Source organism: Pseudophryne corroboree, chromosome 2 (genome assembly GCF_028390025.1).
Source record: "Pseudophryne corroboree isolate aPseCor3 chromosome 2, aPseCor3.hap2, whole genome shotgun sequence".
Taxonomy (NCBI): domain Eukaryota; kingdom Metazoa; phylum Chordata; class Amphibia; order Anura; family Myobatrachidae; genus Pseudophryne; species Pseudophryne corroboree.
Genome location: NC_086445.1, coordinates 254,910,663 through 254,923,360, shown reverse-complemented (window position 1 = coordinate 254,923,360; position 12,698 = coordinate 254,910,663).

Below are 12,698 nucleotides of genomic sequence, written 5' to 3'. Positions count from 1 at the left end.
TTGCGGCGTACAAAGCCATTCCTTTTGGCAGGTTTCATGCCCGGGTGTTTCAGTGGGATTTGCTGAGTAAATGGTCCGGGTCTCACCTGCACATGCACCGGAAGATAAGTCTATCTCCCAGAGCCAGGATTTCTCTCCTGTGGTGGATGCAAAGTTCTCACCTCCTGGAAGGTTGCCGGTTCGGTATCCTGGACTGGGTGCTTCTGACAACAGATGCAAGTCTCCGGGGCTGGGGCGCAGTCACCCAAGGAAGGAACTTCCAGGGGATATGGTCGCTCCAGGAAGCTTGTCTTCACATCATTGTTCTCGAGTTAAGGGCCATTTACAACGGCCTGCAACAAGCAAGAAACCTTCTTCAGGGTCGACCTGTCCTGGTACAGTCAGACAACATCTCAGCGGTAGCACATATAAACCGTCAAGGCGGAACAAGGAGCAGAGCGGCAATGGCGGAGGCCACAAGAATCCTTTGCTGGGCGGAACAACACGTGAGTGCTCTGTCAGCAGTCTTCCTACCGGGAGTGGACAACTGGGAAGCAGATTTCCTCAGCAGATATGATCTCCATCCGGGAGAGTGGGCTCTTCACCAAGAGGTATTTGCAGAGGTGACAAAGCGTTGGGGAATTCCGTTAATCGACATGATGGCGTCTCGTCTCAACAAGAAGCTTCCGAGGTATTGTTCCAGGTCCAGAGACCCCCAGGCAAGTGCAGTGGACGCCCTGGTGTCTCCGTGGGTGTTCAGGTCGGTGTATGTGTTCCCTCCGCTTCCTCTCATTCCAAAGGTACTGGGGATCATTCGACGAGCAAGGGTTCAGGAGATTCTCGTCGTTCCAGATTGGCCAAGAAGGGCCTGGTACCCGGATCTTCAGGAGTTACTGGTGGAAGATCCTTGGCCACTTCGTCTAAGAGAGGACCTGTTGTTGCAGGGTCCATGCGTGTTTCCAGACTTACCGCGGCTGCGTTTGACGGCATGGAAGTTGAGCGCCAGATCTTAGCTCGTAAGGGTATTCCTGGGGAAGTCATTCCCATTCTCATTAAGGCTAGGAAGGAGGTTACGGCGAAACATTATCACCGTATTTGGAGAAAGTATGTTTCCTGGTGTGAGACCAAAATGGCTCCTGCTGAAGAGTTTCACTTGGGTCGCTTTCTCCATTTTTTGCAGGCAGGTGTAGATGCGGGCCTAAAATTGGGCTCCATCAAGGTACAGATCTCGGCTTTGTCTATTTTCTTTCAAAAGGAATTAGCTGTCCTCCCAGAGGTTCAGACTTTTGTGAAAGGAGTAATGCATATCAATCCTCCGTTTGTGCCTCCTGTGGCTACATGGGATCTTGACGTGGTCTTACAGTTTCTCATGTCTTCCTGGTTTGAGCCTTTGCGTAAGGTTGAGTTGAAGTTTCTCACTTGGAAGGTAGTCATGCTGTTGGCGCTGGCGTCTGCCAGGAGGGTGTCAGAATTGGCGGCTTTATCTCATAAGAGCCCATATTTGATTTTTCATTCTGATAGGGCAGAATTGCGGACTCGTCAACAATTTTTGCCGAAGGTGGTGTCTTAGTTTCACATTAACCAACCTATTGTGGTGCCGGTGGCTACGGAGGCTGGGGCGGTTCCAAAGTCTCTGGATGTGGTGAGAGCTTTGAGGATCTACGTCGCCAGAACAGCTGTTGCCAGGAAACTGAGGCGCTGTTTGTCCTATATGCTTCTAACAAGATTGGTCATCCTGCTTCAAAACAGACTATTGCACGCTGGATTTGTAGTACGATCCAGCAGGCTCATTCTTTGGCCGGGCTACCCGTGCCGAAGTCAGTAAAAGCTCATTCTACCAGAAAGGTGGGCTCGTCTTGGGCGGCTGCCCGAGGCGTATCGGCTTTACAGCTTTGCCGTGCAGCCACCTGGTCAGGGGCAAACACTTTTGCCAAGTTCTATAAGTTTGATACCCTGGCTGATGAGGACCTTACGTTTGCTCAGTCGGTGCTGCAGAGTCGTCTGCACTCTCCCGCCCGGTCTGGAGCTTTGGTATAGACCCCATGGTCCTTTTGGAGTCCCCAGCATCCTCTAGGACGTAAGAGAAAATAGGATTTTGGTACTTACCGATAAATCCTTTTCTCCTAGTCCGTAGAGGATGCTGGTCGCCCATCCCAGTGCGGACTGTTACTGGCAATGTTTTCGTGTTGGTTAACTTGGTTTGTACACGGGTAGTGTATTTCTGGTTTTCAGCTTGTTGCTGTTGTTATTTCATATGGTTATCTGGTTTACTATTACTCCGGTGATACGGTATGTTTGTGGTGTGGGCTGGTATGTTTGTAGCCCTTAGTTTACACAAAAATCCTTTCCTCGATATGTCCGTCTCTCCTGGGCACAGTTCCTATAACTGAGGTCTGGAGGAGGGGCATAGAGGGAGGAGCCAGTTCACACCCAGTTTAAGTCTTTTCAGTGTGCCCCAGGCTCCTGCGGAGCCCGTCTATACCCCATGGTCCTTTTGGAGTCCCCAGCATCCTCTACGGACTAGGAGAAAAGGATTTATCGGCAAGTACCAAAATCCTATTTTTTTTCTTATCTCCAATCTTCATATGGTAGCAGGTCTGAATTTTACATTGGCATTACAGCACCGCTGGCATATATGATTGTAAGCTTTGTGGATCAGAAATGTCACACTAATAGCTCAGGGCCCAATTATGCAAAGCTAGGCAGGAGTTACAGTTGTATGGAAGCAAGAAATGTGTATAGACCTTTGTCTTACTGGCCTGAATTTATACTACGAACATATCAAACGAGTCTTATATCGTTAGTAGATAATTCACTGTGACATTGGCCCTCATTCCGAGTTGTTCGCTCGCTAGCTGCTTTTAGCAGCATTGCACACGCTAGGCCGCCGCCCTCTGGGAGTGTATCTTCGCATAGCAGAATAGCGAACGAAAGATTAGCAGAATTGCGATTAAATAATTGTTAGCAGTTTCTGAGTAGCTCGAGACTTACTCCTACACTGCGATCAGCTCAGCCCGTTTCGTTCCTGGTTTGACGTCACAAACACGCCCTGCGTTCGGCCAGCCACTCCCCCGTTTCTCCAGACACTCCCGCGTTTTATCCTGGCACGCCTGCGTTTTTCCGCACACGCCCTGAAAACGGTCAGTTTCCGCCCAGAAACACCCACTTCCTGTCAATCACACTCCGATCACTTCAACAATGAAAATTCTTCGTTCGGACGTGAGTAAATCTACTAAGTTTTGTGCTAAAATACTTAGCGCATGCACATTTTTGCCTTAATCGCTCCGTTGCGAAAATCGGCAACGAGCAAACAAATTGGAATGACCCCCATTATGCAAAGTTTTACTAATTCCTTGTAAAATAATTCCTATTTATTGAGCTGTGATCTATTATTCTGTGTAAGGCTAGTCCGTTGTTATTCTGTGTAAAGTTAGTGACTAACCGTTAGTCTGTTGTATGAGTTATGTATGTGGTTGATGATAACAAGTGTAAAATACTGCAGTTACAGGATTCCCTGTCACTCCCATCTATTATAAATAAAGGAAGAGCAGTGAGTAATTCACGGAAGCATTTATCAAGTTCACTCTATAAAATGATAGGTATATGCTGATTGGTTGCTATGGACAACTTCTCCACTGATCCACTTCTCTACTCTTTTTACGGTTTCATACATCGATCAACCCTTTAATCTGGTTAACCTAACATTCAAAGATGAACTACCTTATGCTATGATCAGGGCAATTTCTAGGGGCGAGCAAGCCGTGCAATCGCATGTGGCGCTCCTGCAGCCAGTGCAGTCACTTCTGATGAAACAGCCCACTACTCAGGCTTAGAAACATGTCAAGCCCCGCCCCACTGAAGTGATGTTTGCAGAAAACACTTTCTCTTCCCTACAGCCTGCTTCACACTCTGGGGTATATTTACTAAGGTCCCGATTTTGACCGAGATGGTGTTTTTTCTTCAAAGTGTCATCTCGGGAATTTACTAAACTCAAATCACGGCAGTGATGAGGGCATTCGTATTTTTATTACGGCTGTGTAGTAAAAGTACGAATGAATACACCATCGGTCAAACGCGGCTGATTAGATATAGAACTCGGTCATTTACTAAGCATTCGTATTTGTATTTTCTACCGTGAAAATGGTTTTGCGGTCGTAAAAAATTACTAATCGTACAAAAAACCTAAAAAAAGTAGACCTGCTTTTGAGAAGCGTGTTTACATGTGTTGTCAATTCTACATTACTCACACCTGACGTTTTTGGCCTTTAAAAGGGGCCCCAACACATTTCTCAACACTCTCAATCTGAAATGGCTGCTACTGTGTGTCGTACTGCTGTATTGTTTGCTGGGGGATACCTGACCCTGCTCCATGAGGCTACAATAAACCCAGGCCAGGAAAATCAACAGGGTCAGCAGGTTGTACATGTTCCGCGTAGGCTGGGCATGCCTTTATTTTTTAGTGGTCGTTTAAACGAAAACAAAATTGCTGATGACCATGTTATACAGATGCTCAGACTAAATGTTATAAATATTTTCACTCTGTATGACCTGGTCAAACTGACCCTAGACCCTGAGACAGCACGCTCTCGCCCTGTCTCAGGCCTGCACAAACTCCTTCCTGTGTTGCACTTTATGGCTACTGGCAGCTTCCAGCCTGTTACTGGCGATGTAATTAGTATCTCACAGGCCACCTTCTAGAAATATGTAATTCAGGTGAGTGAAAACATACATACACGTCTACGTCTAAGTGTTGCTTCTGTAATGTAATTGAACACAGTTTTGAATTGCTTACAGGTCATGACACTCACCTTTAATTTTTGAAGGCCCACTCAGGTTTTGGATGTCTTGGCTGGCTACATAGATGCCTCTCTCTGCTTCCCTACCCAGGAGTCGCAGTGGCCTGCAGTCGGGGTAGCTTTATGTGATCTTGCGGCCATGGCCAATGTGCTGGGTGTCATAGATTAGACATACGGTGAGCTGAGGACACCTAGGGGCAGGCAATATATTTATACCAATACTCATCTGGCCCTAGACACTAATGTGGAGGTTGTTTGTGTTGCTAATTAAGCAATACACATATTCTGTGTTAACAATTTATTTTTAAGAACACACCAATTTTGGCATAACAGAAACAGAAAAAAATTAAATGGTCACCATATTCTGGCCAGGCATTATTATTATTTTTTTTTTTTGGGTGCTGGGTGCGGAGGATTGTGCTGGCTCGTGGGCGCGGCTTCGACTTGAGCGTCGAACTGGGGATTGAACTGGGGTGTGGCTTGGTGTTGTTGTCCCTGAGCTCGAGGTCACATGGTGTGAGGCCAACACACTTAGACTTTGGCTAAGAATGTTCAAACTTGCCGTGAGCTGCGTATTAGTGGCAGTGTTGTTTGCGATCATTCTAGACAGATTATCATTGATCATTTGATTATGCTGGATCATCTGGATGAGTGTTTGTTGCTGCCGCTGCTGATCATCCAAGATGCGTTGTAGGTTTGCCTGCATTTGGGTGTTGTCTGCCCTCATCTGTTCCATAGAGTTCGCAATTCGGCCCACCTGCACTATGAGTCTGCCTGAGTTGCGACTCAGTCTTGGCAAATGATGGGGCAGACTTGACAGGTATTGGCTGTGGGTGGTGAGGCACGCGTAGTGTTGTGCCTGTTGTGAGGACCAACGGGACCAAAACTCTGGGCCCATTTGTGTTGGGCCTTGTGTTGTGCTCAATTGGGGGCTTTGTGATGTTTGTGGTGGTTGGGGTATGTCCTGAGGCATGTTTGGCTGTGTCGGATCGATGGGCTGCAGGTGGAGTGTGAAGGTCTCCTGGTCACGGTCCTGCTGGACATCCTCGGTCATGATGGCTGGGTCTGTATGGAGTTGAACACAGGCAATATTTAGTACATATGTCGCATTGGTCTTACGATAGCTTTACGTCAACATGCATTACTTCTTAATATTAATGTAATAGCTAAATAGATTGTGGACTAAACTTAACTATGTTGGTCACCTTTTATTTAAATGATGTGGCTTCAAACGTATACTACTCAGTTGTTTAAAGTTTGTGGAAATAGTAGGATTCAGAGTCATAATTACTGTTTAAACACCATGAACTCTAACAAAATCAAAGTACTACAGTACATTTACATTTTGATTATGAAGCTTCCTTTGGAACAACACACACAAATCAAAAAATGTGTGGAACAATACACTCATACATTGGTCAAGGCAGTCAGTGGTCTGGCCAAAACGTTAACTAATATAGTGGACTAAAATGTACACATTAACAATGTTAGTGAAATTTTTAAGGTGCCCTATGTTTTGAAGTGGTATTTTTGCCCATGTCAAACAATTGTTTTTTTTTTTTTTTAGGTTGCAAAAAAGCAATTGCGAAAATGTGTTGATATGGGCAACATCAAATTTGACAATTAACCTTCTAAAAATACGTTAACACCATCTGCTTGTAGTTGTTTATTATTGCAAGTATGAGTGGTCATTTTGTGTTTTGTTTTTACAGTACTAACAGTGGTGCAGATGTATAAACCTGGAGAAGGCATAAGGAAGTGAGAAACCAGTGATATGTGCAAGGTGGTAAAGGCACAAGGCAAGCAGCTCCAAAATGTACATTAACAGTTGTGTTTATTTTGTACTGCTGCCTTTATCATCTTGCACATAACAGTGTTTTTTCACTTCCTTATGCCTTCTCCAGGTTATTAAATCTACTCACTGTTTTTTAACTTAATATTTACACATAAATTTTAGGTTTACTCACCAGACAACTGTGGGGATTGTGGATCCTCACTTTGGGGGCTGGCCAAAAGAGCGAGTGGTGGCACGGCAGACACTGCGGAGATGCGCCGTTGGGGTGGTGATGCTGGTGCTGGAGCTTGAGCCTCAAGACGGGGCCTCTTGGGTGGCCTCGGAGCCACAGTAACCGAGCCCTGTGATGGGCGCCTTAGTGGAGGCAGATTAGACGAAGAACCTGTGTGATAAGATCTTCATTATCATTTTGTGTTTCTATTTGTTTGCAGAATATGTGGTTACAGTTAAATCTTACCTGCATTCCCACCATCTGCAGCTCTAGGCAGTGTTGGATGTGGCCTGGCTGTGCTGCTTCTCTGGCGTACTGTAGAAAGATGAAGAATGTCGATATGAACATACTCTTTGGTTGATATGTTTAATTTATGCCAATTACTTATTGGGATGTAAACATATGTGGTACCTGCTGTGACTTAAACTAAGCGATGCTTAGCCTTGAATGCATGACTACATTGGGTGTGTATACTTTAAATGCAAAACAAATTCACCAAACAATACATACACAAAGGCAAATAATGCACAATATTATACTACTTAAAACACATACGTCGTAGCTTTACACAGCCACAATATTGCATGCTCAGTTACCAATTTTAGACGCTAACAAGAATACAGTAGCCACAAATATCTGCACTAAAATGAAATCATCAAACCTACAAATGCATGCAAATACACATCATCAACACAAATGATAACTCAGAACAACACAAAATAAGCATACATCCATTGAAAATGATATTATATGAAAACATATGCATAAAACACAGTAATCACACTTCATTAAAAAACACCGACTAACATTTACTTGGAAAAGCAGACACCAGAAAAAGGCCAACACAACCAGAAACATTGACAATACATAATGCCAAAAAAAACAGAATTAAGAGTAACACTACATCAGCCCTGGCCAACCTGTGTCTCTCCAGATGTAGTGAAACTACACATCCCAGCATGCCCGCCAACACATTTGGCATTCACTAAGATCAAAACTGTGGCAAGGCATGATGGGACTTGTCGTTTTACAACAGCTGGAGAGCCACAGGTTGCCCAGGCCTGCACTACATCACCAACACATTAGAAGAAATAACCAAATAACAAACACAATTAGCGCAAAGACATTTCACACAACTAAGGACAAAGCACAGATGTTTCAAATAATGACAAAAAATGTTAAAACTCACCATCCTGCCTTGGCCGATCCGAATCCCGGACATGAGTTGCACAAACCACTTCAGGCGGAATCAGCGTACGAACAGGCTCCTCCCAATCTCTATAAGACGCTCGGAAGGGGTGTCCACCCCCGGTTTGGCGGGCAGATTTAGCCTCCTTCGCCATCTTCGCCTTCACACGGCGCTTGATGTCGTAGAAGCGCTTACGACAGGTGTCCTCGGTCCGCCTCACCACACCCTCACTGTTCACAGCCGCAACGACCTTCCCCCACAGAACAGTCTTCCTGCGTGTCGACACCTTTGCAGCATCAGACCCAAACAACTGGCGATGATGCCTCATCAGCTCCCGCACCAGAGCCATATTTTCAGCGTAACTGAACTTAACATTGCGGCCCGTCTTTGTAGTGGTGCGTGGCTGCGGAGCCACAACACCATCACTATCACTATTAGTGGAAGCAGCTGCAGCAACCTCCCCCTCCTCCTCACTAACCTCCTCCCTCTCACTCACCTCCTCCACCTCACTAACCTCCTCCCTCTCACTCACCTCCTCCACCCCATTCACCTCCTCCACCTCACTCACCTCCTCCACCACACTCACCTCCTCCACCACACTCACCTCTGACTGAGACATAATCAGGACAAACAACAAATAACACTGAGAAAATAAAACAAATAACACACTCCTCCACTAACACCACACACACACACACACACACACACACACACACACACACACACACACACACACACACACTCACAAACAATGACAATAGACGTGACAAAAAACTAGACAGACTTTTAAATAACTACACAACTAGTATGACAAGACTACTTACACACACAGTACAGCACTCAACAATCGCAAAACTCCGCCTCAAATCCTCCACAAACTCCACAAAACTCACCAACTCCTAACACACCTTCCTCTCTCCTCTCCACTAGCTAAACCCACGAGGTGCGGCCGGTTTGGGGCGTTTTTATAGTAATGTGCACAGATACTCCTCCATCACGAATCAAACCAATCACGGACGAGTGACAAAAACGAAACTTAGGAAAAAAACGCGCCAGTGAACGGACAAACACTGCCGTAACCGAAATGTGACGCAGTCGTAACAAAAACCTCAGAACACGGCCGACAAACCTCTAAATCGGCCGCATTATACCTAACAAAAATACGAATGACATCGACATCGGACAACAGGAAAAAAAAAATTACGACAGCTTAGTAAATGAGGCGTAACAAAAAGTTGCACAAATACACTTTCGATGTCATTCGTGATGATTCTCACTCCAAATCGGTACTAATACGAATCTTAGTAAATATACCCCTCTGTGTGGACTTCCTTCCCTGCACACTGACAAGCCAGCATCAGCAGTGCATAGAGGCGGCTGTCTCCGCCCCCCCTCCCACGCCACATACACACACACACACACACACACACACACACACACACACACACACACACACACACCACCAGGCTCCCATGGCAGCAGCACTAGAGGGGACTCATTCCAGTACTCCCCAGACCTACCACAAAATGGCAGCTGTAAGAGGAGGGATAGAGGCAGTTTTTTTTACAGCTTCCCATGGCCCCTCCTATCTGCAGAGAGACCAGGGCCATGGTCTGCAAAATTACCGCTTCCCACTAACAGTGACCGAACTGACTGCATATGAGACCAGGTACATCACTGGTCACACTATTACTGCTATATACTATTACTAAACACTTTTAGGTGTATAGAATTATTTGTATGGGGAGGGGGCAGTTGTATAGTGTAGGGCCAATGTGTTTTATTTTTTTCCTGTAGGGGCTAATGTGATTGGGTTTTTTTCTATCTAGGTCAGTGTGTTTTATTTTTTTCTTGTGGGGGCCAATGTGTCTATTATTTTTTTACTGTGGTGGCCAAAGTCTGGGGGTGCAGGGTGCGAAACTGGGGTGTAAAGCAGTCTTTTCTTGTGAGGCCATGCCCCTTACAATGAGGCCGCACCCCATTTTTTATCGCATATGTGCCTTCAGCGTGTGCAAATATTTGTCCGTATGCTACATTTTTTAAATATCCAGGGAAGGGGAGGCAGGGCTACTTTTCGCACTGGGAGTCATATTGTCTAGAAATGGCCCTGGATATGAGGTAACATCAGTAGCATATCTATAATGGGTGCAGGGGGGCCCACACCGCAAACCTTGGACCCAATTTTTCAAAGCTCGATTCCTCCATTGGTGGTAGCATCTCTTCACAAAATGCAGGGAAAACGGCACGGCAGCAATTTTTCCGCCGTTTTGCACATGTGCTATAAGGGAATCTCTGGAAAAATGGCCACTGTGGTATGCACATGCACAATAGAGTCTGTACCCCCTAGTGCTCAGATTCTACTGCATTGCCGGCTAGAGAGGAGGGGTCCTGGATGGAGGAGACTGCACATGGGTCTCCTCCGCTGTTAATACGCCCCTGTGCGTAACATGGTACCTCATGGAGGGCTGACATCAGAAATTGTGGGGCCAGTAAAAAAGTAACAAGCAGGGCAGCCTCACAAACTCCTCCTCTTACCCAGCCCCCTTTAGACCCTTCTTTCCCCGTGCCCCATTTTCTCTCCCCTCTCTCTTTCCCCTGCCCTTTTCCCCCTCCACTGTAGTTCTGCCGTTATATAAGTTTAAAGTATTGGCACTTAACTTGAAAATTTGCATGGGACAGAGTACACAACCAATTCAAGCTGGAGAGACAAACCCTAAATAGGTCAAGAAAACCTCACTACAATGCTCATGGAATAGATGAATAGTCTACATCTTACAATACTAGGGATGTGCACCTGAAATTTTTCGGGTTTTGGGTTCGGTTCCGTGGCCGTGTTTTGGGTTCGAACGCATTTCGGCAAAACCTTACCGAATTTTTTTTGTCGGATTCGGGTGTGTTTTGGATTCGGGTGTTTTTTTCAAAAAACCCTAAAAAACAGCTTAAATCATAGAATTTGGGGGTCATTTTGATCCCATAGTATTATTAACCTCAATAACCATAATTTCCACTCATTTTCAGTCTATTCTGAACACCTCACACCTCACAATATTATTTTTAGTCCTAAAATTTGCACCGAGGTCGCTGGATGGCTAAGCTAAGCGACCCAAGTGGCCGACACAAACACCTGGCCCATCTAGGAGTGGCACTGCAGTGTCACGCAGGATGGACCTTCCAAAAAATACTCCCCAAACAGCACATGACGCAAAGAAGAAAAAAAAGAGGCGCAATGAGGTAGCTGTGTGAGTAAGCTAAGCGACCCTAGTGGCCGACACAAACACCTGGCCCATCTAGGAGTGGCACTGCAGTGTCACGCAGGATGGCCCTTCCTAAAAATACTCCACAAACAGCACATGACGCAAAGAAGAAAAAAAAGAGGCGCAATGAGGTAGCTGTGTGAGTAAGCTAAGCGACACAAGTGGCCGACACAAACACCTGGCCCATCTAGGAGTGGCACTGCAGTGTCACGCAGGATGGCCCTTCCAAAAAATACTCCCCAAACAGCACATGACGCAAAGAAGAAAAAAAAGAAAAAAGAGGTGCAAGATGGAATTGTCCTTGGGCCCTCCCACCCACCCTTATGTTGTATAAACAGGATATGCACACTTTAACCAACCCATCATTTCAGCGACAGGGTCTGCCACACGACTGTGACTGAAATGACTGGTTGGTTTGGGCCCCCACCAAAAAAGAAGCAATCAATCTCTCCTTGCACAAACTGGCTCTACAGAGGCAAGATCTAGAGAGTACGGAGGTGTGGTTTTTGCGCAATCTCCTGTTGGGATGGAATACAGTCACAGTTCTATGTAATTGTTCCCCCTTATTATGGTAGGATGGATATTAATAAATTCACAGTATGTAATTCCAATAACGATGCCCAAAAAACGTGATTCCCTTATTCTCTCAGGTCCATTTGAGTTCTAGGTTCTCCAAATTCTCTTTTCACTTTTGGTTCGGAAAATTGATAATTCTTCCTCTCCAGTATATGTAAAGAAGAAACAGGAGAAACCACAATAGTGTAACTCAATTTTAATAAGAACAAAGGGTAATAAAACATATGGCTGGCAGCGTACCTCAGTTTACGGTGTATAATGCACACCAAGTCTCGTTTGTTATATAATTGTGGTGCCTCCCTGGAATCGGGATCCGTCGTCAGAGTCCAAAAAACTGGGTAGCCGTCCAGGCAGATGCTGTCCACCTCATCATCATCGTCCGATTCATCACCCCTTTCACTGTGTACATCCCCCTCCTCACAGATTATTAATTCGTCCCCACTGGAATCCACCATCTCAGATCCCCGTGTACTTTCTGGAGGCAATTGCTGCTGGTGAATGTCTCCATGGAGTAATTGATTATAATTCATTTTAATGAACATCATCTTCTCCACATTTTCTGGAAGTAACCTCGTACGCCGATTGCTGACAAGGTGAGCGGCGGCACTAAACACTCTTTCGGAGTACACACTGGAGGGAGGGCAACTTTGGTAGAATAAAGCCAGTTTGTGCAAGGGCCTCCAAATTGCCTCTTTTCCCTGCCAGTATACGTACGGACTGTCTGACGTGCCTACTTGGATGCGGTCACTCATATAATCCTCCACCATTCTTTCAATGGTGAGAGAATCATATGCAGTGACAGTAGACGACATGTCAGTAATCATTGGCAGGTCCTTCAGTCTGGACCAGATGTCAGCATCAGCAGTCGCTCCAGACTGCCCTGCATCACCGCCAGCGG